Source organism: Sorex araneus, chromosome 6 (assembly GCF_027595985.1).
Source record: "Sorex araneus isolate mSorAra2 chromosome 6, mSorAra2.pri, whole genome shotgun sequence".
Taxonomy (NCBI): domain Eukaryota; kingdom Metazoa; phylum Chordata; class Mammalia; order Eulipotyphla; family Soricidae; genus Sorex; species Sorex araneus.
Genome location: NC_073307.1, coordinates 15,385,268 through 15,396,685, shown reverse-complemented (window position 1 = coordinate 15,396,685; position 11,418 = coordinate 15,385,268).

The following is an 11,418-nucleotide window of genomic DNA, read 5'->3' as shown; positions in this document are numbered from 1 at the left end:
GGGGTCCACTCCTGGGGACACTTGGGAAATATGCTGCCAGGGATGAAATCTGGCCCATTGAGCTATCTCTCCAGCCTTTGCATGGGATATTAAACAAGTTAGTTCAAAGTTACAATGTACAAAAAAATCTACCTTTATGCCTCAAACTTCATCCTTTCTAAGTTACTAATTTCTTGTTGTTGTTTGCTTTTTTGTTGCTGTTGTTTGGGGCAATACCCACACCCAACAGTGCTCAGAGATTACTCCTGGCTCTACCTTCAGGGATCACTCCTGGCAGGGTCAGGGCACTATATGGAACGGCGGGGATCCAGGGATCAAACCAGGGATCAGCTACATGCAAGGTAAGCCCCCTACCTGCTCACTATCACTCCAGCTCCGTGGCCCCCAAATTTTATTTAGATTGTGCTATGTATAAGACGCTATCCGGGGCTGGAGCGATAGCACAGCAGGTAGGGCGTTCGCCTTCCATGCGGCCAACCTGGGCTTGATTCCCAGCATCCCATATGGTTCCCCGAGCACAACCAGGAGAATTTCTGAGTGCATGAGCCAGGAGTAACCCCTGTGCATTGCCGGGTGTGACCCAAAAATGGTTAGATCCCCGGAACCACATAAGATTCCTCTAGCACTGCCAAGAGAGATCCCTGAGCACTTAACCAGGATTAAGCTCTGAGCACCACCAGGTGTGGCATCACACAAATATACTAACCTAAATGCTGGAGCTACCGCACTTACACATTTTATAGGCCCAGTTCACACGCTTCCGGTCTTGTGAAAGAGGCAGACATTGCAAAAGGAAGACTGTGAGTTCAAAACCCTCATGGTGGCTGTGTATGGGCTGATCCGGGATCCATAGTGAAAAACAGACCCAAAAGAGGGCTCAGGGCTCAGAAACACCTTAGAAAGCACCAGGACAGGGGTTGGAGCGATAGCACAGCGGGTAGGGCATTTGCCTTGCACGTAGCCAACCCAGGTTCAAAGCCCAGCATCCCATATGGTCTCCTGAGAACCGCCAGGGGTAATTCCTGAGTGCAGAGCCAGGAATAACCCCTGTGCATCGCTGGGTGTGTGACCCAAAAAGAAAAAAAAAAGTGACGGCAGTAGACTATTATTGTTTGATTTTTTGTTGTTGTTTTAGGCCCACAGCCGGCTGTGCACAGGGCTCACCCCTCACTCTGAGCTTCAGGAATCACTCGTGGTGGGGCTCAGGGGACCATACGGGCTGCTGGGGATCAAACCCGAGTCAGCTACATACAAGACAAGAACCCTACCCACCGTATTATCGCTCTGCCTCCCTCCCTGCACAGCAAGAGGCTATTATTTCAGCGCCAGGAAGACAACTCAGAGGGCTGCAGTGCATCATTTGCAAGTGGGAGGCCCCACGTTAACCTTTCAGTATGGTCCTCCGAGCCCTCTGCCAAGAATCAACCCTGAGATGGGACAGTGGCTTAGACTATGGCAGCAGGTTCCGAAATGGACACAAGTAAACAGATTTAGGAGATTTTCAAATGTGATTTGAAAATCACATTTAGGGGCCAAGAAAATGCTGAAAGTTCTGGAGCGCGTACTCAAGGCCCCAAATTCCGTCCCTGTTACTGCATGACCCCCTGAGCACTGCTGAGATGCTCCTAAAACAGTATCACAGTCATCCCGTTGTTCATGGATTTACTCGAGCAGGTACCAGTAACGTCTCCATTTATCCCAGCCTGAGATTTTTGTTTTTTTGTTCTTTTGTTTTTGCTGTTTGGGTCACACCTGGCAATGCACAGAAGTTACTCCTGGATCTCCACTCAAGAATTACTCCTGGCAGTGCTCAGGAGACCATATGGAATGCCGGGAATCAAACCCGTGTCGGCTGCGTGCACAGCAAACGCCCTACCCGCTGTGCTATCGATCCAGCCCCCCAGCCCTGAGATTTTAGCAGCTTCTCTTACTAGTCTTCCCAATGATGGGAGGCACTTTCAGGGTCAGGGGAATGAGACCTGTTATTGTTACTGTATTTGGCATATGAATACGCCATGGGGAGCTTGCCAGGCTCTGCTGTGTGGGTGGGATACTCTCGGTAGCTCACAAGGCTCTCCAAGAGGCATATGTACTCATTTCCCTCTATGGTGATGTGTCTAGGAATATGTTCACTCATGCATGAGTCTCGGCTGGAGCGTGTGGAAAGTGCTCAGGGTCCCGCTCTGGAGCCGTGCTGATGCTCTTAAAAATTAACAATAAAATGTATCTTACTAAATGGCTTTAAATTGGGAATTGTGGGGCTGGAGCAACAGCACAGCGGGTAAGATATTTGCCTTGCACGCAGCCGACCTAGGTTCGATTCCCAGCATACCATACGGTCCCCCAGCACTGCCAGGAGTAATTCCTGAGTGCAGAGCCAGGAGTAGCCCCTGTACATCTCCGGGTCTGACCCAAAATCCATATATAAATAAATAAATACATAAATAAATAAATTGGGAATTGTTTGTTCTTTGCTAGGCAATGGGAACATCCTCTCAAGGTAAGTGAAATTAGAAAGGCAAAAGTCAGAGAGATAATACAAGGATTAAGGTACTTTCCTTGCAGTTGCACCCCACACACCCCCACCCACACACACAAGAGAAATGCAAGCTAGAGAATAACAGGACAAGTGAAAGCAAGGCATCAAAGGGGCAATACCTAAGTTACCCTGGGCCTGGACAACAGAACTGAAGATGGGAAAAGAAATTGAAATAGGGGAAATAAGAAAACCCAAATGGAAAGTAAAAGAGGGAGGGGCAGGGACGGGGAAGGGCCTTGGATACACTATTGGTGAAGAGATGCTTTTTTTTTTCCTTTTTGGGCCACACCCAGCAAAGTTTAGGAGTTACTCCTGGCTCTGCACTCAGGAATTACTCCTGATGATTCTCAGGGAACCACATGGGATGCGGGGATTGAATCTGGGCTGGCCACATACAAGGCAAATGCCCCACCTGCTGTACTACAGCTCCAGCTCCAAAGAGATGATATTTAACTATGTATCTAACCCCCAGAGTCAGCAAAACTGAATGCAGGAGATTCAAACTACAATAATCAAACTTAAAATGTGCCCATCAAGGAGCAAGCTGGGAGGGGGAGAGAAAGTGGAGATGTTATTTGGAGGGAAGACCACATGGGTGACAATATTGGTGTTGGAAAATGGTACATCTGGAACACAGCTATGAACAACGTTGTACATCACAGTGTCCAAATTAAAAAAAATGAATTAAAAATAAATTAAAAATAAAACCCTCAGGTTCTTACTCAGACTCTTTATCACTTACTAGGTGGTGATCTCAGACAATTCAATTAACCACTTTGCAAAACAAGCGTAATAAATAGAAAGTAACTCATAAGATTGCTATGAGTAGTAAAGAAATAATATGTGTATAAACTCTATTATATGTATTTATATATGTATATATACATATATACACATGCAGCTGACATAGAGTAAGCACTATGTCAGCTATTGGTATGATGATTGTAGGAAAATTGGTTTATAAACATCAGTGTGATTCAAGTGGATAAAGCTTACCTGCGCCTCATAATAACCTCAGCCCTCACCTAAGCAAGTTCTTCACCAGAAAACTGTACGCCCTCTCTTCTCCGCCTGTCTAACTATTTCATGCTCGTTCTTCAAAACTACACCAGAGAGCAAAAGGACTCCCTTCTTCCTCCTTTTGTTTTGTTTTTCCCAAACCCACCCGACCAGTCACTCTGTTGAGTTAACTGAGTCAGCATTTCTAAATTTAGATCCATGAAGCTGCAATTAGCTGTGGCTTGTCTCTGAGTCCCTTTGTATTTGTTTTCCGTGCATATTTACGAAACTTTAGATGACATGTTCCTGTCATCCGAAGCAGACTGCTTCTGCTCCAGCGCCAAGCCGCACTCGGAGATTAGAGTCGGCATGCTCCTACTTTAGGGGACACCTTTTGTTTTTATTATTATTATTTTAGTTACTTTTATTTTATTTTTATTTATTTGTATTCGGGGGCCACAGCCAGCGGTGCTCAGGGCTTACTTCTGGCTCTGCACTCGGGGATCACTCTGGCAAGTTTGGGGGAGCATGTGGGATTCTAGAAATTGAACCTGGCTCAGACACATGTGAGCCGAACAATTGCTCCAGCCTAATTTTTGTATCAAAATGTCTTTTTAGGGGCTGAAGTGATCGTACAGCAGGTAAGACACTTGCACAGTACTGACCTGGGTTCAATCCCTGCCACCCCATATAGTCCCCTGAGCCCACCAAGAATGAAAAAAAAAGAGTCTTTTTAAATTGAAAAAAATATATATGTATATATTTGGCTTTGGGGCCATACCCAGCAGTGCTCAGGGCTTACTCTTGGCTCTGAAGAGTCTTTCTTTTAATGTCTCCCTTCTAGATTAGCATATCTAGTTTTATTCTTGTGCTTCCTCAATAACGAACAGATTGCGGGGTACTTGGGTCGGGGTACTTGCGGGGTACTTGTGTCAGGGCTTACTCCTGGTGGGGTTCCAGGGACCGTATGTGATGTTGGGGATTGAACCCAGGCTGCCACATGAAAGGCAAGCATTCTGCTTGCTAGACTATCTTTCTGGTCCAGGTGTTTATTTTATTTTATTTTTTTGTTTGGTTGGTTTTTGGGTTACACCTGGTAATGCTCAGGGTTACTCCTGGCTCTGCACTCAGGAATTACTCCTGGCAGTGCTCATGGACCATATGGGATGCTGGGGATCAATCAAGTCTGGGTCGGCCATAAGCAGTGCTGGGGTCTCAATGTTCCAAGTCCCACGAAAACTTCATCTAGTGAAATCCTAATGGCAAAGGTCCCTTAAAGAAGGGGCCTTGGGGAAGTGTTTAGTATCAGAGGGTTGACCAAGGCCCGCCCTCTGGGAACAGGATTAGTGTGCCTATAAAAACTGACACAGCTCCCACCTTCCACCTTAGGAGAGAGACAGACACCTGTCACCTGGAAGGCAGTTCTCGGTCAGTCCTGCTGTATAGTCATTTCAGACGCCCAGACTCCATAATGGGGACAGATTTCTGTGATTGATCAGCCGATCAGTCTTGTTATAGCAGCCCAAGTGGAACTAGTGGTCATTTAATTAATGGAAATTCCAACTCTGACTCTGTAGATTGTGTAAATTAGGAAGACCTTTTTTTCTATTCAGACAAATGTAACCAGGTTAGAAAAATGCCAGTTCTGGGGCTGGAGCAATAGCACAGCGGGTAGGGTGTTTGCCTTGCAGGAGGCCGACCCGGGTTTGATTCCCAGCATCCCATATGGTCCCCTGAGCACCGCCGGGAGTAACTCCTGAATGCATGAGCCAGGAGTAACCCCTATGCATCGCCAGGTGTGACCCAAAAAGCAAAAACAAAAAAAAAAAAAGCCAGTTCTCAGGGACCAAAATTTTGAGTACCTCCTGTTGCCAAAATTTCTCCCAAAGGGTGGTATTTGTAATGCACTGGAATTAGAACTTGCTCACTCCTGCTAAGCTACTGCAGACTCAGGAGCTAGAGGCAAACTTCAGCCTCTTTTCCACCAGCATTCCATGAGGACTGTGGACCCGGTCATGGGTTTCTAAGGGAAACGTAACACCTTTTGGATGAGTCATCTGGTCATCTGAACACAGCTGTGGTTCCCTAGTACCAGGAGCTTCCCTGTGCTGATGGCTCAGAGACTACTCTTGGCTCCGTGCTCAGGGTACCAGATAGGATGCCAAGGACGGAGCTGGGGTTGCAGCGTGCAAACCAAGCACCCTACCGGCAGTACTTTATCTCCAACCTCCAGGCCCAGGTGCTGTTGTTTTTTTTAAAGAAAATATCAAATTTACAAAGTGGCTGCCTCATTTTACCACCAGCAGAGTGATTTAGTCTCTCTGCATCCTTTTCAGCATTCAATCTTGTCAGTTTCACTTTTTTTTGTCTGTTGGTTTTAGTTGTTTGGGCCAGACCCAGCAATGCTCAGGGCTAACTCCTGGCTTGGCAATCATGAAATCACTCCTGGGGGCTGGAGCGATAGCACAGCAGGGAGGGCGTTTGCCTTGCACGTGGCCGACCCGGGTTTGATTCCCAGCATCCCATATGGTCCCCTGAGCACCGCCAGGAGTAATTCCTGAGTGCAGAGCCAGGAGTAACCCCTGTTCATTGCCTGGTGTAACCCCCTCCCCCCAAAAAAAATAATCACTCCTAGTGGTGCTGGGGGACTTTATGGGATACGGGCACTCAAACTTGAGCCCACTGCATGCAAGGCAAGCACCCTGCCCACTGTACTATTTGCTCAAGCCCTCAGTTTTATTTTTATTTCTTAAATATTAGTCAATGTTACACACATGTAATGAGAAACAATTTAAAAACAACAGCACAATAGCACTTTTATAACACAGTTCTAAGAAAACAATGTTTGCATTTTCATAACAGAGAGAGACTAGTGTCTGTAGCTCACAGTTTACCTGCCAACTCACGGGTCTTTGCATAAGTGAGTTCAAGGAACTTTCTTTTATGAGGGTGGGGAAATACTGAGGCTCACTCACACCCTGAAGTTCTCAAGGATTACTCCTGACTCCATGCTCAGAGATATCTCCTGGAGGCCGTACAAAGTGCTGCAGATATCTCCCCAGTCCCTCTAGTAACTTTCTAGAACCCATCTTTCTCTGAGCTGGCTGTGCTTTTACAGCTGGCCCAGGCCCAGAAGAAGCAGCTATTTGGATGAGAATGTTGTCTCACTAGTTGAGCATCTAAAAGTCCAGAAAAAGGAGAGTCTGTACAAAGTAGGATCTTCTTTCCTTGAAATTCAACCAAAGTTCAGTTTAACTGTGTGTCTCATGCTTTCTTTTCTATTCAAATTCTCTACAAATTTCGCTAAGAAAAAATTTTTAAAATGACTCACAATCTTTTTATTGTATATCTGGGATAACTCTTAGCCACAGGATGGAGAATAAGAACAATAAGGCTGGAGCAATAGTACAGCAGGCAGGGTGTTTGTCTTGCACACGGCCAACCTGGTTCGGTCCCCGGCATCCCATATGGTCCCCTGAGTAATACCAGGAGTAATTCCTGAGTGCAGAGGCAGGAGTAACCCCTAAGCATCACTGGGTGTGACCCAAAAAGAAAAAAAAAAGGGAGAATAAGAACAACAACAACAACAACAACAATTGCCATGATCCACGATGTGCTCTGATTCTGAAATGCCTACTTACCTCTGCCGACACACGTGACATCCCATATTTGACAGCTCTTGCTGATTGAGGCCCAGTTCTTGACGCTCAAGCCAGGAAAGGGAACTTGAATTAGGATGGCTTGCATACCTGTCCTGCTAGCCGGCACTCTCTCTGATTAATATGAATGATCTCCCTTTTAATAATCTCATATTCATGGTCTCAATAGTATCCCTTTTCTTAGATAAACTAGCATGTTTTTTTGTGTTCTGGTTTTGATTTTGAGCCACACCCAGCCATGCTCATGGCTTATGCCTAGATCTGTGATCTGAAATCACTTCAGGCGGGGATCGGGGGAACATATGGGGTGGTAGGCATTGAACCCTGGCCAATCACATGCCAAGCAAGTGCCCTACCCACTGCACTATAGCTCCACTTCCTACACCGACATCTTTATATAAACTGGCCTCTCCTGTAAAAGACAACATTGATAGAAAAGGGAATCTTTCTTTTTTTTCTGCTTTTCGGGTCACACCCAGCGATGCACAGGAGTCACTCCTAGCTCTTCACTCAGGAATTACCCCTGGCGGTGCTCAGGGGACCATATGGGATGCTGGGAATCGAACCCTGGTCGGCTACATGCAAGGCAAATGCCCCTACCCATTGTGCTATCGCTCCAGCCCCTCTTTTTTTTTTTTTTTTTTTGCTTTTTGGGTCATACCCGGCGATGCACAGGAGTCACTCCTGGCTCTTCACTCAGGAATTACCCCTGGCGGTGCTCAGGGGACCATATGGGATGCTGGGAATCAACCCATGTCGACCATGTGCAAGGCAAACGCCCTACCCGCTGTGCTATCACTCCAGCCCCGAAAAGGGAATCTTCATCAGTATTCATCCTCACCTCCAGCCTAATTAGGAAAGAAAATTTCATTGTATGACTAAAATGTAATCACGAAAGTTTGTAAATCTGTAACTGTATCTCATGGTGATTCATTAAAAAACATTAAATAATAAAGAAAAAGAAAAGCAGATGTAGTTAAAATCACTCTTATTGCCTATTTCTCAAGAACAATGCCCCTCCCCCAAAAAAGAAGCAAAACTACATTGGAATATTATTTAGCCCAGCACCAGCATAGAGTATGAGTATGTACTCAGCAACTTTGGCCGTAGTTATTTCCAATACTTACCTGTCAGACCACCAGAATCTGAGCTCCCAAAAGCAAAAATATGGGTATAAGTCTTCCAACATTGTCTCTGCCTCATCCCAGAGTTCAGAATCTGGCACATGGAATCAGTACTGGTGTATGTATGTATGTATGTATGTAAAATGAATATGTGCTTATATGTATTCCCTACCTGCTGAATGAATATCTTGCATTCAGGGTAACTCAATAATTGTATGGCTGAAATCAGTACCTCATCCATGGACCGCAGATGAATCAGTTCTGTGTATACATCAGAGCTTACCGAATAAAGTAGGTGCAAAATTCTCGACCATGACTATTGACCAAATCTGGGTATTTTTATTTATTTGCTTGGGTGTTCAGCACTTCCTCCTGGTTCTGTGCTCAGCAATCACCACTGGCTGACTTGGGGGGCGGTCATGCAGGGTGTTGGGGATCGAACCTGGGTCAGCCAAGTGCAAGGCAAGTGCCTTACCTGTTGTACATCTCTCTGGCTCCAAATCTGAGTGTGTTTGTTGATTTTTTTTTTTTGGCTTTTTGGGTCACACCAAACAATGCTTAGGGGTTATTTCTCACTGTGCACTCAGGAATTACTCCTTCCTGGCAGTGCTCAGGGAACCATATGGGATGCTGGGGATTGAACCCAGGTTGGCCACGTGCAAGGCAAACACCCTCCCCACTGTACTATTGCTCTGGCCCATATTTATTGATTTTTGGTTTTGGAACCACACCTGGCTATGCTTAAACACCTGTTTGGTGCCTTGGAGGTGCTCAGGAGGCCATGAAGTGCTGGGGGATAAAACCTGGGTCTCCCACATGCAAAGTACCTGCTGCAGTTCTGTGAGCTAACCCTCAGCCCTACTGACCAAATTTGAAAAAGCTACTAAGCAAATGGGAGTGAAGCATGGGAATGGGATTAATTACATACTTTCCCAACTTTCACTTCTAGAAAAACAATTATCTTCAAGATAGAGTTCTGGGATTATTATTTATTTTCAAAGCAGTAGTCCACATAGCAAGATAATTCAATTTAGAAAAATAATATAATAATAACATGGGAATTATAATTTGAAAACGAGAGAAAAGAAGAAAAAAAATCAACCATGTTCCCCAAACCCAAATTTTACCATTGTAATCGTGTATGTAATGCTCCCTGCAATGTAAGTGAATCTATGATGTCCTCGGTCACATCTACCAGGCCATGGAAACTGGTATCTCAGCACCCCACCCCTGAAATAATAACCCTCGCAAAATTTAATCTACACACACATTTGTAAAGTACTAAGGGGTCCTTGCAGATATGTGATTTATTATGATAAAAGCAATTCCTATTCCATTTCTCTCAAACAATTGAGTCCTTAACTTGCCTAAGGCCTACTCAAATCACTTTTATATCACTGTTTTCACACCTATCGATGCTCAGGAGTTATTCCTGGCTCTGCACTCAGGAATTACTCCTGGCAGTGCTTGGGGGACCATATGGGATGCCGGGGATCGAACCCGGGTCGGCCGAGTGCAAGGCAAACGCCCTACCCGCTGTGCTATCGCTCCGGCCCCCCATCTATGTTTTAAAATACGATTTTCAGAGAATTACGACTCGTGTGTGTGTGTGTGTGTGTGTGTGTGTGTTTTGTTTGGGAGCCACGCCTGGTGATGCTCAGGGGTTACTCCTGGCTAGGCATTCACGAATCACTCCTGGCAGTGCTCTGAATATCATATGGGGTGCTGGGGATCAATTCCCAGTTGGCTGCAAGTGTCCTACCCTCTGTACTATCTCTCCAGCCTGTAACTATGACTTTTACACTGGGGGGCGGGGTGGGGGGGAGGACTGGGAGGTCAGAGAGATACCTAGGAGGGAAGGCATTTGTCTTACTATGACTCTGGTTTGAATCCTTGGCACCACGTATGGTCCCCTGAGCACAGCCAAGTGTGGTCCCCAAACAAAAACAAAGCAGTAGAAACACAAAAAGACAAGAAAGAATAATACTTTTGTTTGTTTGTCTTTGGGCTACACCCAATGGTACTCAGGGCTTTCTCCTAGCCCTGCACTCATGGGTGACTCCTGGCAGTGCTCAGGGGTCTACCTGGAGTGCTAGGGATTGAACCCAAGTCAGCAACGTGCGAGGCAAGTGTCCTACCTGCTGTACTCTCTCTCCAGCCCAGAACAATACTCCTTGACATGTGAGAATGGTCGAGAATTGAAATTTTCATGCACATTGTAAGTTATAGTGCCTAAAATAAAATTCTAAGAAAATTTTCGTTTAAGTCTGAACGAACAGAGCCACTATCATTGACAACCCAACCGTGGCCAGTTTCATAACCAAACAGCCTGTTGAGTAGTTGCCAGAGAACTTATAGGCCACAAAACAAAATGTACTATGTGTAGGTCCTCTGAAAAAAGTTTGCTTATGCCTATCTGCTCTATGTATATATATTCTAGTTATTTATCTTGGGTTCACTTTCTTTGTGGGGGAGGGAGGAGGTGTTCGGGATCATATACCAACCAAGATGCTCAGGGACCACCCCTTGTGACGTTTGAGGACCATTAAGTGGGGATTGAACCAGCATGAGATGCTTGCGTTCATCCCTGTATTAATCTCTCTGGCTCCACCATCCTTTTTTTTGGGGGGGGGGGGGCACACTGGGTCAGTGGCTGGGATGAAGCTGTGAAGCACGGAAGACAATGTACCATCTTTCCAGGCTCTCATCATCTCTTTCTCATTGGAAGGCGCGCTCACCCCCCTCCACCCCCACGATTATCATGCATAAACCCGTGAACTGTTCAGCTTCCTAAGAGCAAGGACTAAGTGTGTTTGCTCACCGTTGAAACCAGAGCCTTACACAGTGCTGGCATAGAGCAGGTGCTGGGTATTTGTTGTTGAATAAACATTCGAACACCAAGTGCCAAGCTAGTAATTAAAGCACTCCAAGAAAGGAATTTCTCATGCAGTACAATCGAAGTTGCTTATTTCAGTTATTTTAAGAAATATATTTCAAAACCCTTTTTTTTTCTGAGCAGAATGTTCCCTGAAATACGAGGGGGGGGGGCAATGAAATAAGAATTAAAAAAAAAATTCAGTTACTTTAAGAAATATAT